Genomic DNA, 25,797 nt, shown 5'->3' on the forward strand with positions numbered 1-25,797 from the left:
AGAGGAGTTGGCCTAACGGCTAGGGCGGTCGACCTCGAATCTGGGGAACTGGGTTAGAGTTTCAACAATGACGCTGAACATCCTGTGATTCTGGGCAAATCACTTAATCTACCTGTGCCTAACAAATATGAATGTGTCCTCATGTAACGCAACTGGTGCTCATGTAAAGCGCATTGATACCCGATACGGGTCAAGTTCGAGCTATATAAAACTCCATAAAATAAAAAAAATGAACAGGATCTGCTCGGTCGCATTGGAAGGTAAACAAGCATTTGCAATGCAATTGGTCTCGCATTTGTGAGAGTTAGAGCTATTGACATTGTAAAGGACAGTGTATTTTACCTATGTGTGTTCTGCTTGGAGTGGAGTGAATGTGTGTGGTGTCAAGTGGACATATGTGGTTTGGATTGGAATTGTTAGTTGTGGAATTGTATTGTGTGGATTGGATCTGTGTAGCGAAATAATGTAATTATGTGGATAGTAATTGTGTGGTATTGAGGGTACTGGAATTATGTGGAGTGGGATTGTGTGTCATGGAGTGGGATTGTGTGTCTTGGAATGAGATTATCTGGAGTGGTATTTTGCGTTGTGGAGTAGTATGTAGTGGAGTTTACTTATGTGGTGTGCTGTTAAATATTATAGCATGATGTGGAATTTTCTGGTGTAGATTGGATGTATGTGGTGTGTTATGTAATTCTGTTGTTGGTTTGAATTATGTAGTTTGTTGTTGAATTATGTGGTGTGGAATGGAAATGTGTAGAGTTGAAATGTGTGACGTGGAAGTGTTCGCTGCTGGGTGAAAATTATGTTGAGTGGTATTATGAGGCATGGTGTGAAGTGTAGTTATGTGGAATGTTGCTACGTGACAGACTGGATTTATGTGGAGTGTATTTATGCAATATGGATGAGAGCATAATTATGTGGAGGTTAATTATGTGGTGCTGAGTGGTATTATGTGGAGTAATTATGTGTGATGAATTGTGTGGGGATGAATTGTGGAATTGTGACGTGTGGAATTATGTGGCATGGTGTGGTGTATAATTGTGCGGAGTGGAATTATGTAGCATTTTGCAGAGTTGTATTTTGTGAAGGGTAATTCTGTGTTTTGGAGTTGCGTGTAAATATGTTGTGTGACGTATAATTATATAGGTTGAAGTGGAATTATGTGTACTTGAATTGTGTAGTGTGGAGTGTAATTATGTGGTTTGGAGTGCTATTAAGTTGTGTGGAATGTTATTATGTGATGTGGAATTATGAGGTATGGAGTGAAGTAGAAATATGTTTTTTCATATTTAGGATTGTAATTATGTGGTATGGAATGTAGGGTTAAATTATTTATAGTTGAATAGTGTGGCATGGAATTATGAGAGGTTCAAATGTGCTGAGTTTGGTAGAATTAGGTAGCGTGGATTTGAGCAAGCTGTGCACGCTAAGGCTTTTATGCCATGGGGTATAAAGTTGACGATTGTCTATTTTTCTTTGCAAAAATTATTTGGGCTGTTTCTTTACCTTCCGGTACATTTCTGAACAATTTGTTTAGCTAAATTGTAATGTTGCTTTGTGTGCGCATGCAGGGAAGAACGAGTGTATGCAAAAAATCATCCTATGTCTCAGTATTAACTTCCACACCTCTAAACAATAATCCCAATCCTAGAATGAGTTATCCGTTTGCTTTACAACAGTTAGTAAAACAAGGAAGTGCTTTGCGAGTCTGTAAGTAGCAAAGGTTTTAAAGGGACTTGTTTTTGTGCAAAGTATTGCTTTTCCCAGTTCAAGGAAGGGATAAAAAAATATCTTCAGATAATAATAGGGGTGACAGGATGGTGCAATAGCAGAATATTGATTTGGGTGGATCTGGCGAGGACTGCGGGCAGCAAGTGCTTGATACGCTATTTGCATAAGAAAATACTATATTTTTTTTTCGTTATCCTCCATTAGTTCTTAGTAAGGAAGGGGGAAGAGAAGCGTTCACCGACAGCATTCGGTTAGTCTTAGGGACACAAAGAATGCTGTGGTCTGTGGTAGATGGCGCCCAGAAGGCATACGTATATGTATCAGGAGCTGCCAAAGAAAGGAAGTGGAAATGCGCTTTAGACGTTGCTGGTATTGATGGCTACTGTGCGGTTGCAGACTTCGCTGGGCTGACAGTTGGTGGGGAAATGCTACGTTGTCATTGTAGGTTTAATTCATGAATCGCTCATTCTCTCTGGTGTTTGTCCTTGGGGTACTTGTTGACTGGTGCTACATATGGGATCTGGTTTGCCTTTGACAGCAGGTATGGTTTAGTGGGGTACATAGTGTAAATTAATGTTGGCGTGAGATAACAAAAATCTGACCCTTTGTACATTTGAAATTATTGTGTGAATCATGCAGAGGATGAAAAGTAGCAGGAACGGCTTTGATGCCGTATAGGCTAGCAGGAAGAAATGTTTTGAGGTGGTCAGTTGCAGAGATTGTTCAACATTTTTAAAACTTCCATAGTGGCATTGGGGAGGCCAGCAGCTGAAAGGCTCTGTCTTTACTGGTAGGCAGTGGTTAGATGGTGACCGGTCATCAGTCTTTCTGCCGGTGATGGACAGGAGAGCAGTAGGCGGCGGTCACAGGTTTGCAGTGACATCCGAGGGGTGGTTTTAAAGGCGGGCAGAAAAGCATAATTGCGGGTTTCATAGGGGTGAGGGTAGAGTGTAATGGATGAGTTAGTAGCAGGCACGACGGAAGTGATCTGAGTTTGGATGTGGTTAACTGAGAGGGCTTCGCTTGAAGGTGGCTCATCAAGTAGGAGGATGTGTTTGGTGGGCCGGCTGGAGGCAGTGTTATGTAACTTTGCTGGAGGGCGCAGCAGCATTTACTGATGTATGTAAATCGCTCGATGAGAGGGCGGATGTGACCAATAGAGGAACCAGAATCCTTTTTTTATGGCTGGGGTGAGCCCCTGCAGTATGGCGGGTCGCTGGCCTGAGGGCTCTTGACTGGCGAGGAGAATGGGGGGCCCCCTCCATGTACTTTGCAGGGGGGCCCCCTCAAGTTTCGTTACGCCACTGCATCTGGGGCATACTTTGCAGTCAAAGCGGCAACTTTTTTCTTCTGAAAGGGAGCTCGATATTGAGGTGGTTCTTCCAGCTTGACTTTCATGTCAAACTGCTGCTGCGGGTCATATCTTGGTTGTGCAGACTCTCCTTGTCTGCCATCCTGTTGCCCTCCTCCGTCGAATTGTTGATCTGTCGATTTCTGAAAGGAACGAGGATTCGGAACCTGAAACCTCTCGGGCATCTTAATTTTAGAGCGGTGACGGAAACCATATATACGTTCAGAAGATTCAGGTGGAGGCGAACCTGCATGAGAACCAGGCTTCTGTTGTTGCTGCCGCTGGTTCTTGTTAGAGAAGACTGGATGACCCTCCTTATCGGGAGGGAATTTACTCTGTGCCTGTGTAAATGGACGAATTCCCAATCTATTGCAACCTAAAAATGTATAAACATTCACAATAATAATCGGCAACTGTCTCTGCCGATCCACGTCCGCCACCAGGCGTTGACGCACTTGCAAGCAGACAGTATCATCTTTAATGTTGGGCAGAATCATATCGGAGACAATATGTAACATGCCCACTAACTTCATCCCCAAATCCAGGGATGGACCAGCCCTGTGTTTATCCTGTACCTTCAGAACGCTTGGCAGAACACTCGTGGAGGGGTGCCAAAGCTCAGTGCATACACAGAAGCAAACACCTTCCCCTAGGTGGTGCAATCAGCTAAATACGGAATCGGACCACTCTGCATTATCATTGTAAGGATCCTGTGTTTTTCAACTTGAGTTGTATGTGGAAAAACCACCTCAAGCTGCTGAAATGTTTGTGCAAGTCAAAACAGCAAGTCATCACGATTTTGAGAAGCTGTGCCCATCACAGAGTTAATCATGACGGGACTAATCAGAAGTCCTCTGCTGTGACCTGGTGGTGGAGAAGCAGCTCCAGCTGGAGCTGCCTGTAGGGCACACTACATAAACTGTGTGACACGTCTATAAAGATGAACCAACTGTGCGTATAAAAAATGTAATTCTATTATACCAACATTGAGATAATTTGGATGTGGTGTAAAACGTGCCAAATCAGGCCAAGCGTCCCCATCGATAGACAGTGGGCCCATTCGAACATAAGGTACTGGGGGAGGAAGTACGCCATTAAACCAAATGGTATGCTCTCCTGACGTAATTGGAACTTGAATCAACGCGTACAAATGATACGCTGCTGGAGGAGCAGCGACAGTATATTCATTAAACAAATTATCATTCGCATCTCCTGCGGAAAATTGAACCCAAGGATAAAATACCGCAAAGCAGTATACTGGATGAGCCTCCACTATGTAAATGTTTGCCCCTGCATTGAGGACTCCGTGTTAAGTATGCTGTAACCACCGGGCAGTTATGTGCCACAATAGAGACTGGTTCTGCCAGTGTAGAAATGGAGTAAAAGAAAAAGCATAACGGTAGTGCAAAACAAAGGGTCAAAACACCTTTTAAACTTCAAGCTTGAAAAACCTATAGAAATACCCCACAGCATAGCAGGCTAAGCACCGACATCACGGATGTCTCCGGGAACCGATGAGAGGGGATCGTGGACAAGCACAAGTGCTACTCTGGGGTGGTGGGGGTGAGCGGGGTCTCTTCAATAAGTACCAGACCAAGCGAGGGTGCCATGTTATAGTCTGCCAGGCTTTAGTTTTACAGCACAGGAGAGTCCCTGAAAGACACTTAAGCTGAAGAGGCTGAGGAATGCGTGCCCCAACTTCCCAAGACTCCACGGCTACCCAGTGGGTTGTGCCCCACAAACTGAAGACCTCTTGCTTAGAGAATGCAGATCTTGCCTAATAAGGTGTTTGGTGTCTTCAATCCACTTTAGGAAATACATTCATAAGGATCCTGGGTAAGGACTTTTTGATGAATCATATGTACTTGTCATTTTCTGGAATTTTTCCCCATTTGAAATCTGAATGTTTTTCCTCAATATCTGCAAATTCAAGCCCACATATTGAATAGTACATTAAACTTTCAGAAAATGTCACTCAAATTTCAGTGTAATGTCTTTCCTAGTACCTGAATTAATTGATAAGACACTTGGGAGAGTGACCGTGAGATGCAGGTAGAATGAAAAGAGGTTAAGAATCTCGTGAAATATCTTTCCCTGGGGGCAGCCTAGAAGATAGGATGCTTTGAGCAACTGCCAATGCCTTAAAACCTCTGGCGTACTTGAATCGGCTGCAATGTCAGGATTGGATCTATAAATTCAAAAGCATGGTGTGTGTGCGCGCGCGCGCATGGTGTGTGGTGCGTGTGTGCGCGCATGGTGGGTGTGTGCGTGTGCGTGGCGGCTTTGTGTGCGTGGCGGCTTTGTGTGCGTGGCGGCTTTGTGTGCGTGGCGGCTTTGTGTGCGTGGCGGCTTTGTGTGCGTGGCGGCTTTGTGTGTGTGGCGGCTTTGTGTGTGTGGCGGCTTTGTGTGTGTGGCGGCTTTGTGTGTGTGGCGGTTGTGTGCGCGCGTGGTGGCTGTGTGCGCGCGTGGTGGCTGTGTGCGCGCGTGGCGGCTGTGTGTGCGCGTGGCGCCTGTGTGTGTGCGCGTGGCGCCTGTGTGTGTGCGCGTGGCGCCTGTGTGTGTGCGCGTGGCGGCTGTGTGTGCACGCGTGGCAGCTGAGTGTGCGCGCGCGTGGCGGCTGTGTGTGCGCGCGCGTGGCGGCTGTGTGTGTGCGCGCGCGTGGCGGCTGAGTGTGTGCGCGCGCGTGGCGGCTGAGTGTGTGCGCGCGCGTGGCAGCTGTGTGTGTGTGCGCGCGCGTGGCAGCTGTGTGTGTGCGCGCGCGTGGCAGCTGTGTGTGTGCGCGCGCGTGGCAGCTGTGTGTGTGCGCGCGCGTGGCAGCTGTGTGTGTGCGCGCGCGTGGCAGCTGAGTGTGTGCGCGCGCGTGGCAGCTGAGTGTGTGCGCGCGCGTGGCAGCTGAGTGTGTGCGCGCGCGTGGCGGCTGTGTGTGTGTGTGTGTGTGTGTGTGTGTGTGCGCGTGGTGGCTGTGTGTGTGTGTGCGCGTGGTGGCTGTGTGTGTGTGTGCGCGTGGTGGCTGTGTGTGTGTGTGCGCGTGGTGGCTGTGTGTGTGTGCGCGCGTGGTGGCTGTGTGTGTGTGCGCGCGTGGTGGCTGTGTGTGTGTGTGTGCGCGTGGTGGCTGTGTGTGTGTGTGTGCGCGTGGTGGCTGTGTGTATGCGCGCACGCGTGGCGGATGTGTGCGCGCGCACGGCGGCTGTGTGCGTGCACGGCGGCACTGTCTGTGTGTGTGGCAGTTCTTTGTGTGTGACGGCTGTGTGTGTGTGAAGGCTCTCTGTGTGTGTGTGTGTGTGTGTGTGTGTGGCGGCTCTGTGTGTGGCAGCTCTTTCTATTGTGGGGCATTTCTTTTGATGGATATCTTAATGTTGATATTGCCACTAACTGAACCACTAATATGTTAACAGAACACTGTTGTCCTGTCTGAGTTATCTTCCAGAGCTCATTGGTTTGTTATACATTGCTTAAATATAATATTTATTGAAAAATCTTTTAGTCTCATAGGCTTAGAGAATGGTGTGTTCATCTGACAAGGTGTTGGGTGTCTTTAAGCTGCTTTGAGACCTATTCGGAATGATCCTGGGTAAGAACTTTGGTATGATTCTTGTACTATTAAACTCTCAGAAATTGTCACTCAAAAATAACTGTAATACCTTGCCCAGGGTTCCAAAAAATTGCTAAGATGACGCTGGTTAGAGCTACAGTGAGACAAAGAGGTAGCCTGAAAAGAGTGGTTTAGTAAATGGAAAGATATGTCTTTCCCTGGATCAGCCTAGAAGGTAGGACACCTTGTGCTACTGACCATGCCTTAATGCCTCTGGCCTGCTTCAGAAATGTCAGATTTAAAACTGTAATTTCAAAAGCTACATGACAACCTACTGCAAGGAGGATGGTGTTAGATTTTTGAGATGTATAGACACCAGCCGCCACCTACTTTTTATTTGGAAATATTATAGTAGTGATTGGCTTCTTATATTGCAAGGCAGTCTGATGTGTTGGCCCTTCATTAGTACTACCAGCTGAGATGGCTTGTTTTTTTAGGGAATATTGGGTGTTGGTTATTTGCCTGTTGGACCCGGCATCTTTGGAGTAGTTCTCACCTAACTTTTCACCATAAACCCTCCTATTTTGGGGAGCTCTGTTAGATCAGTATTTGGCGGCTAAGTATTTGGCATATCACTTTTTGGTTCTTGTACACATTAGTTTGTGTTGAAAATATTTAATAAAAATGTTTTTAAAACAACTTTTAGTCCAAAGGGCTTAGAGCAGAGGTCTTTAATCTTTCAGATTGTGAGACCCCCTGTCCTAAGTTTTCTAGGCGTAAGAATCCTCCCCTGACAAAAATTTCTAGAACGTAGAGCTCCTTATCGACAACCATGAACACCCCCAATTCCCATGGCAAATCATTATTTTCAGTGGGAAAATATTAAATGTTTTTTCATAAATCGAAGTTTTGTGGGTGGCAGTGGTTGGGTGTCAGAGGCATACCACTGTGCAATAACATGCATTGCTGCTTTATAGTGACTTTTGACCCTTTTGTCTTATATGATGTGGCAAATGCGGCACATCTAGAATTATGCTAAAATCGCCACAGCCATGCAGTCGCATATTTCCACTGGTCCTGGGTATAATGGCTGTATGGCATGGGCTGCAACGTTAGTGCAATGCATCGGAGGAGAGCATATTTATTTCATGAGATGTTGACGGCTTGGTCTTTACAGCTGTATAGTACTGGAAGGCACTGAACATCATTCATTCATAAATAAAACATACCATTTACAATCATTAATGATGAATTGTAAAGTCCAATTAGGATACTTACTTTAATTCTAGGGGGAATGTTGTCTCTTAATCTTCTTTGATACTGTTTATCTAAAAATGTTTTATTTTTACCATTGTGAAAACAGTTATAATTTAGAAAAAACGGACTCCTGGTTATATTATTTTACTGCTGTTGTTGACTTCAGTCATGTTTCCAGGGGGTTAGAGGGCCTTGAAAGTCTGAACATGGGGCAGGGTCAAAGATGTGGCTAAAAACTGAATATTCTGTAAGTTTTTTAGGTCTTGCGCTGTCGGGTAGCTACATATAAAATAACGGCCAACTTAAATGAAAATTAAATAAATATAAAAAGTTGTTAGTGGATAATGCACTATAGTATATTATGAAACCTTTATTAGTCAATGCACTGCAGAGGTCTGTGTGTAACCAGAAAGTCACAGAATTAAATCTTGGATGGTGCAGTGCAGAATAGTAACTTGTGTATTGCAGGGACTGCTCAGGAACAGAACTATGCTTGGGACCATAAAACCTTGGCATACAGGGACTGCAGCACCCTACCACCGCTGTGTATATATATATATATGATCCAGAGTCCAACTAGCTTTAGTGCCTCACTTGCCCTCCTAACCTTACAAGAGAGACAAGGGAATATGCAACCCAGAATACAGCACTCTTGACCCACTCTGGGATCGCGGTATCAGGACACACCCTTTCGCTCTCTCACTCACACCTTTCCACAATAAGATTAAAAAGAGAAAACAAAGGAAGTTTAGATTATTCATTTAAATTATCATGCTCTAAAATGCAGTATTCTTGCCACAATTACAAAACAAAGGCATACTAAAAATACAGTTTGCATGGTCAATAAACCGTATACTATGAAAAGCCCTGTGATGTCATAAGACAGAGTAGCCTAAACCCCCTCCCCTTCTACTGAAGCTAAATGATTCATAGGTCTCTGGGATTAGTGGCGGACCAAGTACCTTAGCATACACAGGGGTTTTACATCTTGGTTGACGTAGTGCTCTTGTCTCAAATTACACTCCATGTGTATTTTTGGGAGCTCTGTGCTCATCTACATGACAAGACGTGTGCTCATAAACAGCTGCATTCTCACGTTATATCTAGGTGCTAGTGCCTGACCAGAGAAAATAACAAGGGACATTTGTTGTTTGAGCTTGTCTATGGGGTGCTGACTAAATCCCAGGAAAAGAACAGAATATGAAAACATATGCAGTTTGTCTGAAAATACAATGTGCCACAAAAGAAAACGTGTTTATTATAGTAACGTGTGCAAAAGAAAATGCAGCCTACGGCATGCACAATCAGGCTAACTTATGGAAAACTATAATGGGACGAGCAGGAAACAAACAACACCCTCCCTTTGGTCAAGAAAATGGCACAAAAGAGAATACCAAATGGAACATATATTGTTAGAAGGTAAACCTACAAACAGCATAGGTATGAAAATGGCATGGACTGAAAATTAATTGATGAAAGTGACAATTTGGAAGAATAGTCAAATTATGGTGATTTGGAGGAATCCATCGTGCTACTCATCAATTTGAAGGCCAAGGAGTCCATAAAGGAGTCTGACTCCATGTGCGATGTTTGGTCTATTGCCTATGCCATGACCTCCAAGGAAAAAACATGATCTCCGGTCTCAGCCGATGCGGAGACAGTTGCTGGGTAACCAGCATCCGTGTTAGTGGAGCCTACGTCCGGTGGTCCATGTGCTGATGTGCATGTTTCTCTGTAGGTGTATGGCTCAAACCTAGCATGTTAAGAAATCACAAGCCCAGGGAATAGTTCTAAAAATGGGTCACTAAGGGACTCCTCAACAGCCCAACATTCATGGTAGCAGGAATTTTCAAAGCCTGTCAAATGTCCAGTGCCCATTTGAAGGGGCATCAGATAAAATTAACATAGGTTGCACACAGGTAAACCAGGCTGGTCGAAATATTAACCTCTTCGATGCCGATGACGGAACGGTTCCGTCATGCACGCCGGTTGGGCTGTGCTTATGACGGAACCGTTCCGTCATGGCCCCGCCCGCGCTCAGATCTTTCAGCACTGCGCGGGAATCCGCGCAGCGCTGAAGAGGTTAAGGACCAATCAAGATGGAGTTCTTGAAGTAGTAACATTCCAAAGATCTGAAGCATACGCTATTGGTATTGTTGAAGCGGTGCCCCCCAAAGGAACATCATTGCGGAGAAGCAGGGCCAGGATGAGAATGCCAAAACTGAGGAATAACCGCATTGAGAATCCCCCGAATATACTAGAAACAATGGAGTGGTTAAAAGACAGAAATACTCCAAAAACTGCCTGAAAAGAAGTAATGAGGCCAGAGCCTAAAACTTTAAAAAGTGGGCGAGGCCAGTTATACTAGACGCACTAAAGATTTGATGCACTAATTTTCTGAAATGCAGGTAAAGGTTTATATTTAACAATGACTGTTTCACTGGAAGTTCTAGCCACCTGTAATTTGAAAGTCTTGCAGGCAGATGTGAGAGCTACTTCTTGTTGGAACTATAATGCTATGAGTTAACTCAGATTGTTGAAATCTGCCTTCAAAGATGGAATCGAAGGATACAACAAGCTATGTACTATTGCATGCAGAGAGGGAAAAAAGAAGATGTTGCAACAAGTAACTAACTGGAAACTCACCAAATATACGGGACTCCAGCCTGCACTCCAGTCTCAATCTCTCAGCATGAGGTAACTACCATTTGAAAGTACTGTTATGTTAGGGAGAATTGGAGGAACTGGGATTCCCATTAATAAGCTTAATTGGGCGCCCAAGTGTTAGAAATGCTATGGATTTTAACTTGTTTACAAACAAGTGAACGTTCTACTGTTGTCACATTCTTCTACAGTTATAACCTTTTTATTGCCAGAATGTTCACAATGATATGTAAAGGGTAATGACCATAATTCATGTATGAAGCTGCTCCCAAGGAGTTTGTATCTACCTATGGCGAAATGTTTCATGCAACCAGTGAATTAAAATGTCGAGGTGGGGAGTGAAATAAAACTGTGTAGTACCCACACCCTTAAAGGCTTCTCAGCTATATTAAATGGGAGTTGGTTCAATATTTCTAAATGCACTATTGTGTATGTTGCATCTTTCATGGCCATTAGTTGTTGTTTGTTAAGTTAAAAGGTGAAAACAAATTGGTACATTCAAGTAATGCCATGAAGCTCACCCATTCTGAAGAGTTTGAAGTGTCTAGCTAAACTGCATAATAGATCCAAGCTCCATTTCCCCGTGATATAAGGTTGACATGTCACACTCTACAATATCCATAACGAATGACACAACGTTGTTCAAATTTCTAATACCAGATAACAGTGTATTAATACTATTATCGACAACAGCCTGCACCTTTCCAAAGTATCCTGGTTAGTTTGTCTTAAACATGCAGCAGCTTCCATTTGTGATAGTTTAAAAGTGTCATTATAAGTAGCCTAAATAAATCTTTTAGCATGTGGGAATTTAGGACCAAAAAGAAAATCTGATGATTTCATGTCCTCAGGCAGGAGAGAAAAATGTTGTTTCTCTGCAGACAGTGTGGAATGTTCCAACGATAGTTTAATTTTTTTTCTGCAATCGATTTAGGTGGTAACAATATTGCAATGTTTTGACTGGGGATATCGGGAAACAGGTCTTCTCCATTTAAACCCAGGTGTGGATTTATGAAAACAAGCTGCACAACCCCCGTATCTACTGGCCACAATAGCCACCTCCCCTGGACTGGAAAATTGGGAATTAAAGGTACCATTCTGCACTATGCCTTTCAGCTGTTCTTCAGTATAAATGTCTAAACTCTGCCAATTTGAATGAGGGCCACTAAAAGAATATTCGGGTTGTTCATTTCTTTACTTTTTACCAACCCCAGAAAAGTAGTCTGTTTGATTGTTTAAGTAAAATAATTTGCATGGGAAATAAAAAGGCTCAAAATAAGGTTTCCAAGCCCTGAACCTGCCAGGACATTGTACTCCAAATAGATTTGAAATCAATTGTGTCCTTTCAGTTGTCATAACTTTTCAAGGCTAACTGATTAACGAACATAGTTGTAGATATGTTTAGTTTGAGTAAGCATAATATTTTAAACTAGCCCCAAAACCACTAAGAAAATGTATGAAGTGAGGACTGAAGTGTCATACCCCATGAAATATGTTTACTTATATTTTTGAAACTCCCTTGAGGGTGAGTTGGACAATGATCCCACTGTGCATTTTTAAAATGAGGATGCTGTACACTAGCTCCTTGCATAAAGTGATATTCAAAATAATGGTAGCAGAACATATCAACATAATTGGAGAATTATTGTATAGATTTCTCATTCAAAAACAGTATAATAGTCTAATTCAGAAACCATATAATTTACAGTATCAATATCCCAATTGTCTCAATGCAACCAGTACTATTACATCACCCATAGAAACTTTGAACACACATGGTATCTGCAGGATCTCCAAAGGACCAAATATATCGAATGGAACGTTATCCCAAACACTGCTATTGGTCACTGGATTGGCTACAATGTTAACAAGACACTGGTCCCTTTTAAGATTATGTAATGATGAATCGAGAGGTCAGCAGCCTGTCAACCAGTTCTGTAGTAGTATGTTCCGGGAGATAATGGCCATTATTACGTGGGAAATATTCACAAATCCAATCTACAGGAACAAGGAAGCAAAGGAAAGTATGATCCAAGAAAAAAAAAACAATCTATGCTGGAGGTGTGTGCAAAACAGAAGAACTGTCCGAAGAAGAAGGATTTTGATCCATATAATACCTGAAGGTACTTAGCTGGAAAACAGGAGCCTGTGACTCAGCAGTTGAGCTAGAAAAATCCCACTTAGTATTTGCCAATGGTGGATAGTTATATAGGACATTCATTATAGAAGGCTGGATAGAAGAAATGGACAGTGTTAGTAAAATGGGCAGCGGATTACTCGGCCTCCCCCTCCATCGGGGAGTATCTAGATTGGTGGTGCTCACAACCCACAATTGTAAGTCTTGTGTAAAAGAACGACTACTCCATGTCATACTATGTGGAATCAGCCACATGGTATAGTTTGGCATGTTCAATAAAGACAAAGCGTTTCTTTGTATCCTGAAAGTGGTGGCTGAATCACTGTTCATGTTACTTGGACAACAAGAACTGGAACAGAGCATGGTACATTGTCGAATTACTTTTCGATTGCCACCTTCTATCAAACTAGAGCTCCAATCTTTGGAAGCCAACTGGAATTTAATCTGCAGCACTGGAAGAGTGAGACTTGGGCAGATGTTTGCGAGATTGAGTGTCACAAAACCTTTGTAGCTCCTTTAAGACAGCACAGTGGTTATCTGCAACAAAGGTTGTGGCAGCTGCCAGGACGTCTGGTCAATCAAGGTCTGGAACATACATCTTGATCCCAAAAAGTAATTCATACCAGATCCGCCCACCCAGAGATCATTTAGGAAGGTGATTTAATGCTTGTTGAACCCCATAAAGATGGTTTAACCAACCACGCCCTGTACCTAATACTCTAACTGTTGAGTACTGCTTTAAGTTGCGGCATATTCTCTCCACATCAGAATTACCATCGGGTATATATGGAGAAGAAAAATGCATTTGCACACCCATGTACTTCACCGAATCGTGGTACACTTTAGACGTGAATGCTGGACCTTGGCCTGAATGGAAAGCTCAACTGGCATATGTACTGATAGACTTGCATGTCTTTAACAACAGGTTGAACTTCAGACGAGCGATGTGGACAAACCCAAAGGAATCTATAGCAAGAATACACTGCAACCAAAATATATTTGAACGCTTTATATGAAATCAATGGGCCACAATGATCTAAGTAAAAGCAGCCAAAAGGCTGGTTAGAAATAAAGATGTCTGTGGTAGACTAGACACAGTGGAACCTTTGATTTGCTGACAAATGTCACAAGTTAAAACCTATTTTCTGGACTGTTGGCATAAACCTTGCTGTAAGAGATAAATAGTGACAGCCACCCCAGCAACAGTGGAAGCTCCACCTTTGTGTACTGCTATAATTAAACCCTGTCTGCAGCCTGGAGTAGGAATCACACAATCACAAACACCAGCAATTGTTGCAAAAGGAACACTTTGATCATTTAAGTGACCGGAATATTTTGAAGGAAAGCCTTTCGGTAAAGCTCTGCCATTTTTAAATGCATTAACTGCATACAAGATCAATATCGATACAAGATGTAGAGTTGCTACTGCTATTTTAGATGTGGTTACTGCAGATTTGGCAGCTTCATCAGCCAGAGTGTTCCCTACGGCGTGTGCTCCAACAAGTTGATGACTCGATGTATGTGTTTTATGAGCTTGTGACAGCCTATCCTTTAGATCTGTCACTCTAATCCGAATCAATTTGTGCTTTATTGTGCTACCCTTGGAATCCTTAAAAATCAGATCATCAAAAATGTAAGTTATCATTAAAAGATAGCACACATTAATACGAATTAAACAATAAGTGTATGTAATTCAGGATCCATATTTTCAAGAGCAAGGAATAAAGCTTTAATTTCAGCCAACTGTGCAGGACTGTACCCAACGGACTGGGTGCAAGTAGTTGGTGGGTGAATAACGCCATCTGACATAGTGCCAATACCGACAGCGCATGCTACAGAATACTGCTGCTTAGAAACTATAGCAGGGTGAATAGAACCATCAGTGTGAATGATGTTTTTTTGATTGATCAAGAGGCAAGACTGAAGAAGGTAATGCATAAAGGTATTCATATTGCAGAAATTCTTGAATTTGCAAAGAAGGGTCAAAGACTAAATCTACATCCATGGCTGTTAAGGACGTAGCCCATTGTATCCATCTGGGATGGAGGGCCATTGCAATAGGGATGTTTACTTTTGTGATGGCCTTGAAGTCTGACATAGGCAAAATAACAATGTGTTTACCTTGAGCAAGTGGCTGTTCCTTCAGGATCACCATCTGTACTGCATTTCAAATGTTTTCAGTAGAAGCAAAATACATTTCTGTAGGAGAATAAAGTTTGGATATATATGCTATGGGTACAGTTTCATCTCCACTAAATGTTACATATGTAAATCCAATTCTACCCTGTAATACCCAGATGACCCAAGTTAGTGGTGTTAACTGTGTATCTAGGCTACGTGTTTCAAGAAAATCAGACTGTAAAGAACTGAGTGTTATGATGTGATCCAATGTCCAACAGGAAGTGGAAAAAATCAGGTCGTATTAAGGTATAAAGCACTTTAATGCATTGTGCATAATCAGGTATGTATGTCCTCCCATAATTCCAAAGTCCCATAAGAGACACAAACTTTTTTTTTAAGTGTGCATGGAGGCTGCAATTGAGCCAACATTTCCAGAAAATGAGAGGCAAGACTTTTCCGCTCATTTTTAAGTTCAGAGTCTAAGAAAAGGACACTGAGAAAAGCTATGTAAGATTTTTTAAAGTTAAATTTGTAACCAAGTTCAGTAAATCACAAAAACATTGATCTAGTCTTGCTAATTGGGGGCTCAATTAATTAGCTAAGATAGATATCATCATAGGAAAGCGCATCAGGGTCGATCTTTGTGGAGAATCAATACAATGCATGCCTCAAAGACTCTCGGGTTGTTCCTATACCCATAGGAAGTCGGGTGTAGCGCCTCTGTAAACCGAAGGTGCTAAATGCCGACCAGACACGGCTCACAGGAGCCAAATTTAACTGAAAAAAAGTTGGAAATGTCCAATTTGGTTTTATATATCTTACAGACGATATTATTAATCAGCGCCGTACTATGGGTGTTTTGCACTGCATATGAGCGAGTATAACTATTCAAATGTGTCTGATATAATCCTATTTGATAGGAGCAATCGGGTTTCAGAACGGGAAAGAGTTTTATTAATTTGAGAGAGAGAGGGTTCTATTCTTCCCTGGTTCGGAAGTTGAAAAGGATTTCTATAACGGGAGCTTTAGCATCCCATTTAATGGGATACTGTGGTTGAATTTGAAGTGTAGACAGTACAGGAATAGCATGTTAAGGGGACTCTTTATCGCAACACATGTGATTACGATAAAGAGCTGGGGCCAAGGCAAGGGCCCATTCAGATACATATGCATGTTTGACCTTGTCTGGGATGAGGTGTGAGAAAGACTGGAAAGTAACATTCTCACCTTGTGGACAAGCAAGAACAATAGTTGGGGGCCAATTGACCTCCGCCAATAGAATATCATAAGAAGTACTTAAGTTGACCCAAAAATTGCTTTAACCCCTTCAGTGCCCATGATGAGATGGTTTCGTCATGGAGCGCGGTTGTGCTGTGCCCATGACGAGACTATCTTGTCATGAACCCCGCCCGCTAATGCAACGCCCGGCACAGGGCGGGGCACTGAAGAGGTTAATGATGAGTTGAATATCACCCTCAACAGTGATAGTCTATTCGTGGTATCCATTGTTTCAACTGTAATGAAGGTATCGGTTGCTTTTGTTACAAGAAATTGGTGGAGATTCCGGCTGACTATGGTGACCTCTGTCACACTGTCGAGAGTCACTGCCCAAATCCTGTTCAGGAGGAGGTTTCTTGGTCTGTGGCATATCTAGCTATCAATGCTACAACTCATGAAAGGTGCTTTATATGGAAGTGACTTGTCTTCCTTTATCTTCACGTCAGACGAGTATGGTCTTTTTTCAGTTGCTCATACTCTCTCTTGTCTGGGATCGGATCGCCCTTCTGTCGTACTGTTGGTCAGATGATTCCTGAAAGGAACAAGGAGAACGCATATCAGAAATCTGATACCTATCAGGACTCTTTGAATTGTAACGTCTCTGAGGACTCTGGGTTTTTTTGTTGTTACTTAGGTTTAGCCAATGATTTATTGGAGACCAGGGCTGGCCTAGTGACCTTATTAGAACTATGCTTGCCAAGAGGTGGTATGGCTCCTCTGGTTCCCAAACTAGGAAACTACCATCACAATGCAGGCATTACATCATAATGATTTTACAATGCAGTTTGCAGAATACATTACAATGCATGCCATTACAATGCATTCTATGGCAAGTTTAATTGGTACGTTTTTATATTGGAAGAATGTTAAAGATGGATGTTTAATTTGTTTTCGGTTAAGTTTGGTGTTTTTAAAAATTAATTTTAAAAATATAACAGATGTGAGGGAAATAGGGATTTTGGGTGGGCGAGTGTTTTAATACTCGGGTTTTCATTTTAATCCCTGCGTATTAATTTAATGTTTTTATTTAGTTAAATATAAAAAGAATCTTGGAGGGTATACGCCCACCCTCTGGTGTAGGATGTTGGGTGATTGGATGGGTACTGAATTAATGCTTTGCTGTTAATTTTAATACCTGGATATTTATTTTAATTTGTAATACTGTTATATTTTTCTTTCAAATTCGAAATAATTTCTCTTTGGTGTATTACACCCACCCTCTGGCATGGGGTTTGAGGGAAATAGGGGGTTTGGGGAGTGTATCAATACTGCAGAATTAATTGAAATACTTGGGTATTAATTTAATTTGACATATTTGTTAATATATATATCAAAATACTCGTAGGTGTGTACCACCCACCGCCATAGAGTATGTGGGAAATAGGGGTTTTGAGTGGCGGAGTGTGTTACTACACGAGTATTACTTTTAAACCAGAGTAATTTTAAACAATTAATAAATTATGCATTTGAAAAATATTTATCATTGGGAGATGTAAAACCTCTTTCTTATTTAATTAAACTCTAAATAAAACACACTTTTAGATGTGGGAAAAAATATATTGAAATCATTTTTAAAAACAGATTAAACATATCCATATAACTTCGTTTATTTAAAATAAATATTTAATTGTTCATTAATATTCTGCAAAATATAGTAAAAATATTACTTAGTTTAAATTCTTTTTAAATATTAAATTCCTTTAAAAAATGTATCCACATATATTGTGAACAATTTTTAGAAGTACTTTCACGTGCTTTTCCATATAGTTAAATGGGAGAAATTTTCCCTTTTTTCCTTTTTGCTTTCAGTTCACATATGCGGTTGTGGGAAGGGTTCTACAGTTGGTGAAGCATTGTGACCAAGATAAGAAGCAAGGAAGAGCTGTGGTCAGGTAAGTCCAATTAAATGTAGAGATAGGAAGGAAGTAGTTAGATGCAAGTTACTAGTAACATTTATTTTTTGACTGTTTTAAGTTTAACCACTTTTCCATTCCTCTGCAGCTATGGGTTGCAGGCCCACATTCGGCAGATTTTTTTTTTTCTTTTTATTCTTTTCGTGAAAAAACTCATTTTGAGAAAGAATAGGATTTCTTTTAAACCAAATGAGGAGAAAAAGAATTACATTTTCTTTTTTAGCACCATGTTATTAAACTTTGTATATGGTATTCTTGGCACGAAAAACATGTGAGTGAGGATGAAATGCATGCCATTGATCAACTATTGGAATTTGGGGACATTTGCATTTTTTTTTTCCTTGCTGTTTTGTTAAAAGAAAACATTTTTACTATGTGCACTATTTGATTTTAGGTCATCGCTTCAAAGGATATGGATCAAATACTATTGTCTGGACAGGGCATTGTATAAATCGATTTGTTGTTGCATTTTTGTTTTAAAAAAACATATTTTTCGTGATTTTGTTTTGGGGGGGGGGGGTTGCATTTTTTATACTACACAGTAATTTACCAGCTGTTTTGTGGATAAATATGGCTATGCCAATCTGTCTTCTTTGTTAGCTTTCAACGGGGTTTGGATACAATCATGGAATATGGATTTGTTACTTTGGATTATTGGAGCACTCAAGACTCTTGGTGAAGTGTGATTATTTATAATTCACCAAGAGTTGAAGACAAGGCAACTTCAGGTAAGAAGCCAGACATTCCTTTAATTAGGAAAAATAATTTCTAAAATGTGTAACTAATGTCTTCAAAAAAATGCAAAACAGGAGAGTAAGAGAACAGCTGTTAGTCTTTGTTAGAAATTTAGAGTTTGCATGCAATGTTTTCTAGGTATTCTCAAGCCACCATCAACAAAAATTGTTGAATTTGACCCAATAGTCGTTCGGACATTTCTTGTGTTCTTTTTTAAACACGTGGGTTCAGACTGCCTGTCAATGATTGTGCTATTCTCATTTCTTGGAACCTTTGCTCCTTCCTGAAAACTTTTAAGAAATCATTAGTTTGGGTGAGGTTTTCAACTTGATTTGTTGAGGGAGTTGTCATCCCTCTATTACATTATTAGTCTTTGCACCTCCCTCTTAAAGGGTTGTGTAACCGTTCCACCATTCAAAAGGGAACCTTGGCTTTCTCATGCCACTCGATCTGTTTAGATGGCCAATCCATGTGTCCTCAAAGTAATTTAGTAAGGGAACCAATTTGTCATTGTTTGTTGTAAAATACTCTGATTCACTAATTGATGTGTAGAATTCATCCACACTGTTAGAAAGTAGAAAGCATAACTCAGTTTCTTTAATTCATAATGCAGTTTACGGTCTGAAATATAATCCTCAACTTAGGATGTATTTTGGAGTCTCCCCAATAAGCCTTTGAAAAGTAAAAAACATCCTTGAATTTGATTATCTGGATATACTTTAGTAATGGTGTTAATCATTGCTATCTCTAAATCTATTAATTTTGTTGGACTTTTATTGAGTGTTTTTGATTTTACCACTGTTAGAAATGCAGTGTGTGTTGAGGTTTGCTTAATGGAGAGTAAACTGTACACTAATGGAACTGTAGTGCTATTGATATTGGCATGAATAGTGGATATTTGGGTGAATGGATTGGGTGTGTATTTAAAGGTACCATTCTTAATCCAAATATCACTGTTTTCCAAAGGTACATGGTTATGGTATTTTGGGGTGTTAATTGTTGTGGGTGAGTTGCCCGTTTTATCTTTTGTATTTATCTGCAGAGATTAGGAATTGTGGGCATAGTACTTGCTATATATATAGGAATGTGTTAGGATACCTCCCTCAAAACTGAGCCACAGGGTTCATTGGAGGTGAATGCCGAATTTTTGATTAGTTGGATGTTCTCTATAACCTCAATCTCCATTGCAGAGTGGTTATGCTCTGTGTTTTTTTTTTTTTAACAAAGTCCCCAAGAGTAACTGCTCTGCCTGTGCAATGAGATGCATAATACTGCACACAACTCCAATGATTCCTGGGCTCAGTTAGTCTCTCCTTACAATAAAGATAGCCACCATACTTTAGCATTTGATTGCCTCTGTTAGATTGGATGTAGGTTGCCTCTCTTCCTGTTGCCATATTGTATTTTTCTGTAAAACAGGATAGGAAAAGTTATTTTGTTTTAGAGTGTTTACAAATAGAAATGTTTGTTAAAACTTGTAAAGAAAAAGTGGTTATTTCTTTTCTGCCTATTGATGTTTCTAAGAACATGTTCTTCATTCTGTTACTGGACTCTGACTTTGCTAAATATGTTTTTGCAGTCTGATTTATAGTTGACGTCTGTAAAACAAAAGGCCGGTTTTTAAAATTCCTAATGTCTCTTTTACCTTTGAAATTTTCTATAGTCCTTTGGTGGTTCAGGTCTTCTTCCAGTAGATATTGTAGTGTTAGATTACTCCCTTCTGAGTTTGGATGTGCCTGTAAGGAAAAGTTGACATAAATAGAGAGATTCAAAATGATTGCTATCTACAGTACAACCTTTTTTTAAAAAAAAATTGCTTTCTTTTTTTAACTGATGATTGTTTGTGTTTTTGTTGGTGCTTAAGATACATTTTTGGTTTCTTTGGGTTGAAAAAGTAGGTTTTGCAAACATTTTACCTCTCAGGGTCCAGATCTTTTTTTCACAAATGCTGGTGTAGGTGGATTTGAGTCCAGATGATTTTGTTTGGTCCTTTTTGATGGGTAAATTGCAAGTCCTGTGGAAAAGAAAAAAGTGTTGTCTGTATTTTGTATTGGAAATGCGTAAAAAACAATTGATGAACAGAATGCAGAACAATGTCATACATTCACACCAGTACAGAGATCTGGGCCTAAATTCATCTTTTTCATTTTTTATCCCCATGCCATTCCAGTTTGAAACCAGCCATATGCAAATCAGCCTTGACCCTGCGCCCAATGGGAACAATCCAGCCGAACTGCCAGGCCAAGTTCTCCTTGGACTAGAACCAAGCATCCTAGGACCGGTTTCAGGGTTTCACCCCTCATCAGCCAGGATAGCTGGATTTCAGTGGCATGGAGAGCATGGGATCCACGTCTGGGCATACCTGTCCCATTCAGGGTGACCAATGCAAAAAGAACAATTGATGGACAGAATGCAGAACATTGTCATACATTCACCCCAATACAGAGATCTGGGCCTAAACCCATCATTTTGCTTGCTCTCTATGCCATTCCAGTTTGAACCCAGCCATATGCAAATCAGCCTTGTCCCTGAAACCAGTCCCAGGATGCTTGTTTCTGGTCCAGGGAAGACCTGGCCTGGCTGTTCGGTCTGGACTGTTTCCATTTGGCACAGGGTCAAGACTTGTTAGCATATGGCTGGGTCTGAACTGGGGTGGCAAAGTGAACTAAAGAACGATGATGGATTCAACCCAGATCTGTGACTGGGTGTGAGTGTCTGAAAAGTTTCAGGGCTCCGTCAATCAACTCCTTGTGTTTGTTTTATTGAAAATGCATTACATTTCATGGCCTGCAACTGATTAGCACCTTACCTGGGGGCCAGCACCCCGCGGAGTTAAAATAGTAATTTTGCTGCCCACCACTGACCAGAACCTTCCCTGAGGCCAGCACCTGGTGGAATTGGAATAATAATTTTCCCCCCAATCACTGATAATCACCTGTGGTAAAGGTTTTTAAATTTATTTTTTAAGTTAAAAAAAAAAATATTTAATTCAAACTTAGTGGTTTGCCTCCAGGTATTATAGTTCAATTATACGGATGTTGGATTATGTTCAAAATCTGTGAATTTGTACAATATTTACAATTAATTAGTTTGGAAATTATTGGTGTTCTTAGTGTGTTTCATGTTTACGTTTCTCTTACTTGAGTCAATAAGTAGCAGTATCTGTCTAGGAAACTCATTTTTTTCCTCTCACCTCAACAGCATGTGGTCACCACAGAAGTCAGTGTACCACTGAGCCGAAAATGGTGGTTGGCTGAATTTATACATTCAGCCAACCACCATTTTGTGCTCCGTGGTGAAAGAAAATGTTTTAGATAAAATTTTGCACGTGATTTATAATCTGATAGAATGTATGTTTATTATGTGTTGTGAAAAAAAGGGTTCTCTTTGTTCCTTTTTAGATAAGTAATTTTATGAAGGACTTTCTTCTACTGGTAGAGTGAAGAATTGTATTTGGAATGAACACACTTCGTTTCCAAATGCCATGAAAGTATTCTACCATAAGAAATGTTTCTACTTCTTTGTAGTACTCTACTAATGTTTTACAGTTTTGAAGTTTTCTGTAAATATTTTTAAAATGATAACCCGTTTTTTAGGGAGGTATTAAAAAGCATATTTGATTGGTTTTGGAGGATGTGTTGTGATGGTATTCGTTGTAAAGGCATTTTTACTGTACTTCTATTGGGGATGCTTTGTAATGGTATGCTTTGTAAAAAGAAAAAAAGAGCCATGGTAGGTGCGCTGTAAAGTCCATGTTGTAAACGCATGTGTTGTAATGTCCTATTCTCCCAAACCAATACGTCCTAAAGACTTGTATACATCATCCATATTAAATGGCAATTCACCTTTGTCTTTGGTTACTGACACCATTGCAAGTCTCTGGCATATAGGGGAAGGCGCTGTTTCACCCTTAACATTGGAAAGAATAATTTCACAGACAACTGGTAAATTAACCATGAGTTGCATCCCCAAATCTAGGGCAGGACCTGCCACATGATCATTCCGTATTCTTGAGGATGTTTTGTAGAACGGCCATCAAGGGAGTTGCAAGACAAAGTGTAAACTATGACAAAAATAGTCCCCTAGGTGTTGCAGTCAGCTACAAGGGCAATCAGGCCGTTGGGCTGGCACCTACTTAAAATTCTGTGTTTGTCTTGTGGTTCTGTAAAGGTATACACTGCTTCACGCTAAGCTATTTTTTGGGCTATTCAAAGGGTTATTTCAAAATGATTCATAGGTACTTTACCCATAACGAAATTAACAATTGCAGGACTGATAAAATGTGCTGCAGGTACTTGAGATTGTCCTTGCAGGGCAACCCTAGCTTGCTCAGCCAGCAAGGCACGTGCAATAAATTTGGTTATGCGTCTATATAAGTTAACAATAACATTATACAAAGCAAATGTCTGCAACAGATTTATATAACCTAAATCTGGATAAGGGGTATAGCCTGCCAGAGCAGGCCATGTGGCCCCATCAATACATAAGTGGCCCATTCAGACTGTGCCAAGAACCTGGGTAGGGTGCCAAGAAGCAAAGTCTGGTGTTCCCAGACCGTAAGCAGGATTTCAGTAAGTGCATATTGACGACAAGCTGCAGGAACTTGAGGAAGTGTGTATTCGTGGAATGAATTATTAGCGTCAATAGCCAGGAAAGTGTACCAAGAATAGGAAACTTCAAAGCAAAGGCTGCATCCACCTCTACAACAAAAATCACAGTTGCTCCTGCATTAGTAACTCAGTGTTGCGTTAAATGCTGAGTTACTGCCCAACAGCAATTAACTGAAATAGCAGAGGGTCGAGCCACAGTTAACCGACAACAGATTTGAAAAGTAGCACAATGAGGGCTTATTGAACCTTCATATATTCAAGCTTGAAAAACCAACAGACTTGGGTGCTGCCCAATACCTGTGGATGATAAATGATCCCTAACACCACAGGCATCTCCAGGAGAAGGTGCAAGGGTATTGTTGACAAGCACTACTCGGGGTTCCCGCAAGTAAGTACCTAATCATACGCCAGTGCCATATTGCAGGGAATCCTCTCAGGAACAGAACTAGGCTTGCGACCAAAAAACCTTGGCATGTAGGGACTAAGTCCCCAATGCACCACATTACCCGGGCGCTAGTCCATCTAGCCATAGTGCCTCACTTCACCTGCTAAGAGACAAGTGAATTTGCACCCCAGATCACCACACTCTTGACCCTCTCAGGAATCGAGGTAACAGAACACACCCTTTCGCCCTCGCTCACAATTGTCCACAATAAGATAAACAAGAGACATGATGGAAGTTTAGAGTACACCATTTGAAAACAAATGCATACTACAAATACAGTTGGGGCTTTTCATGGTATACAGTTTATTGACCATGCTGTCATGTTGCAATACAGAGTAGCCTATCCTCCCTCCCCTCCTACTGAAGCTTAATGATATGTCAACGATTTCTGGGATTAGTGGCAGACCGCGTACCTTAGCGCACACAGACATTCTACATCTTGTTTGATGCAGGGCTCTTGTCTCAGAACGCTCACTCCATGTGTGTTTTTGGACCTCTGTGCTAATCTATATGACAATACATGTGATCAAACAGCTGCATTCTTGTGTTTTGTCTAGGTGCTAATGCCTGCCAATGGATAACCAGGGACATTCTTGTTTGCCGTTTTCTATGATGTGCCGTCTAAATCCCTGGAAAAGAACAGAACACGAAAACATATGCAGGTTCTGTATGAAAATCCAATGTGGTACAAACACAAGCGCATTTGTTATAATAACTTGGGCATACAAAAATGTTGCCTACAGAATGCACAATTAGGCTACCCTAGGGAAAACTAGGGAAAGTCTCCCCTTTCAAACGAGGCTGCGCTGTGATCCACGGCCAGTAAACACCACTAGACACCAGGGATGTCCTGGGGGGGGTCCGGCCTCGTGGGAATGGGCCGCCCTCACGGGGCATACTTTAAAAAAAAAATTCAGGGGAGTACAAGCTAAAAATAAATGGTGAAATTGACAGGGAGTCAGCCCTCCTGCTCACTGGCAGACTCCCTGTGGGGGCAATACATTTTTTCTATAGATGTGTGCTTTCCCTGGGGGCAGTGATCGGCATCCAGGGAAGCCATACGAATCCAAAAAATATAGAGAAGGATATATATCTATATATATGTGTGTATCTCGCTCTCTCTCGCCCCCCCCCTCCCCCAATGAAGCTGCATTCCTCAGCAACTGCATTCAATCCTGTTGCCTCTAGTGGGCTTCACAGGGGAAAACAATACAGTCTCTAATTTTTACTTTTACTTTACCCTCCAGTGGGTTTTCATCATGCCACAAGTCATTAATTGAACTATTGTTATCCTCCAGTGGATTGCTGCTTATCACTTGCATGATTTATTATTTCAAAAGTTGCCGTTCCGTACACCGTCTCGATAGTCCAGAACACGGACCAGCCCTCTTTCATGGTGGTGCAGGCATCACAGCTTAACAGCCATAACAATAATCACCAATTATGTCCCAAATGAAGCCACACTCCCCAGCCCACTATGGGGCAATAAAGCGATTGTGTTAATAAGCGAGTAGAATGTAATAATTGTGATACCATTAAGTCAGCCTGTGAATAAGGATTTGGTGATCCAAAACGCGTAGGGCGAACTAAGAGTATTGCTGTTAAAATTGCCAATTTTTTACACAACAGGATTGAATGCAGTATATATACATATATACTTTTTTTTTTTCTTCACCAAATGCCCGAAAGCTCGGGAGAGCACTCGACAGCTCGCCCACCTTCTGGTGCTTCAACTCAGCTTGCTTCGGTGTTCCGGTAAGTTTTCACACATGCCTAACGCGTTTCGACCTCTTTCTAAAATGCTGCTTGTGAGACAGTTGGTGCGGTGAGCGCTCCTCTTTAGAAGTACTGCATGCTTTGATTGGATGATGGCCCCCTGTGGGCCTCGCTGATTGCGATTACTATTATGCTGTATCTAACATAAGCTAAGATGCACCACAAATTCATAAACAGTGTCACTTTGTTTGTATTCAAATTAATATAAGAGGACAAGGTAATCCTTGATTTCAGTTTCTTTATT

General features: G+C 41.4%; 1 long non-coding RNA gene across 1 annotated transcript in view; it reads left to right on the plus strand.

Moving 5' to 3' along the window:
• Positions 1-24,445, plus strand: part of LOC146812275 (uncharacterized) — a 60,092-nt gene extending 35,647 nt beyond the window's left edge. The window contains exons 3-5 of the long non-coding RNA XR_014965888.1: positions 17,884-17,966; positions 18,588-18,715; positions 24,335-24,445. This is a non-coding gene — a long non-coding RNA (uncharacterized LOC146812275). The remainder of the gene's footprint in view (positions 1-17,883; positions 17,967-18,587; positions 18,716-24,334) is intronic.
• The last annotated feature ends 1,352 nt before the right edge of the window (positions 24,446-25,797 follow it).

The sequence above is a fragment of the Triturus cristatus genome, chromosome 7, assembly GCF_964204655.1.
Source record: "Triturus cristatus chromosome 7, aTriCri1.1, whole genome shotgun sequence".
Taxonomy (NCBI): Eukaryota; Metazoa; Chordata; class Amphibia; order Caudata; family Salamandridae; genus Triturus; species Triturus cristatus.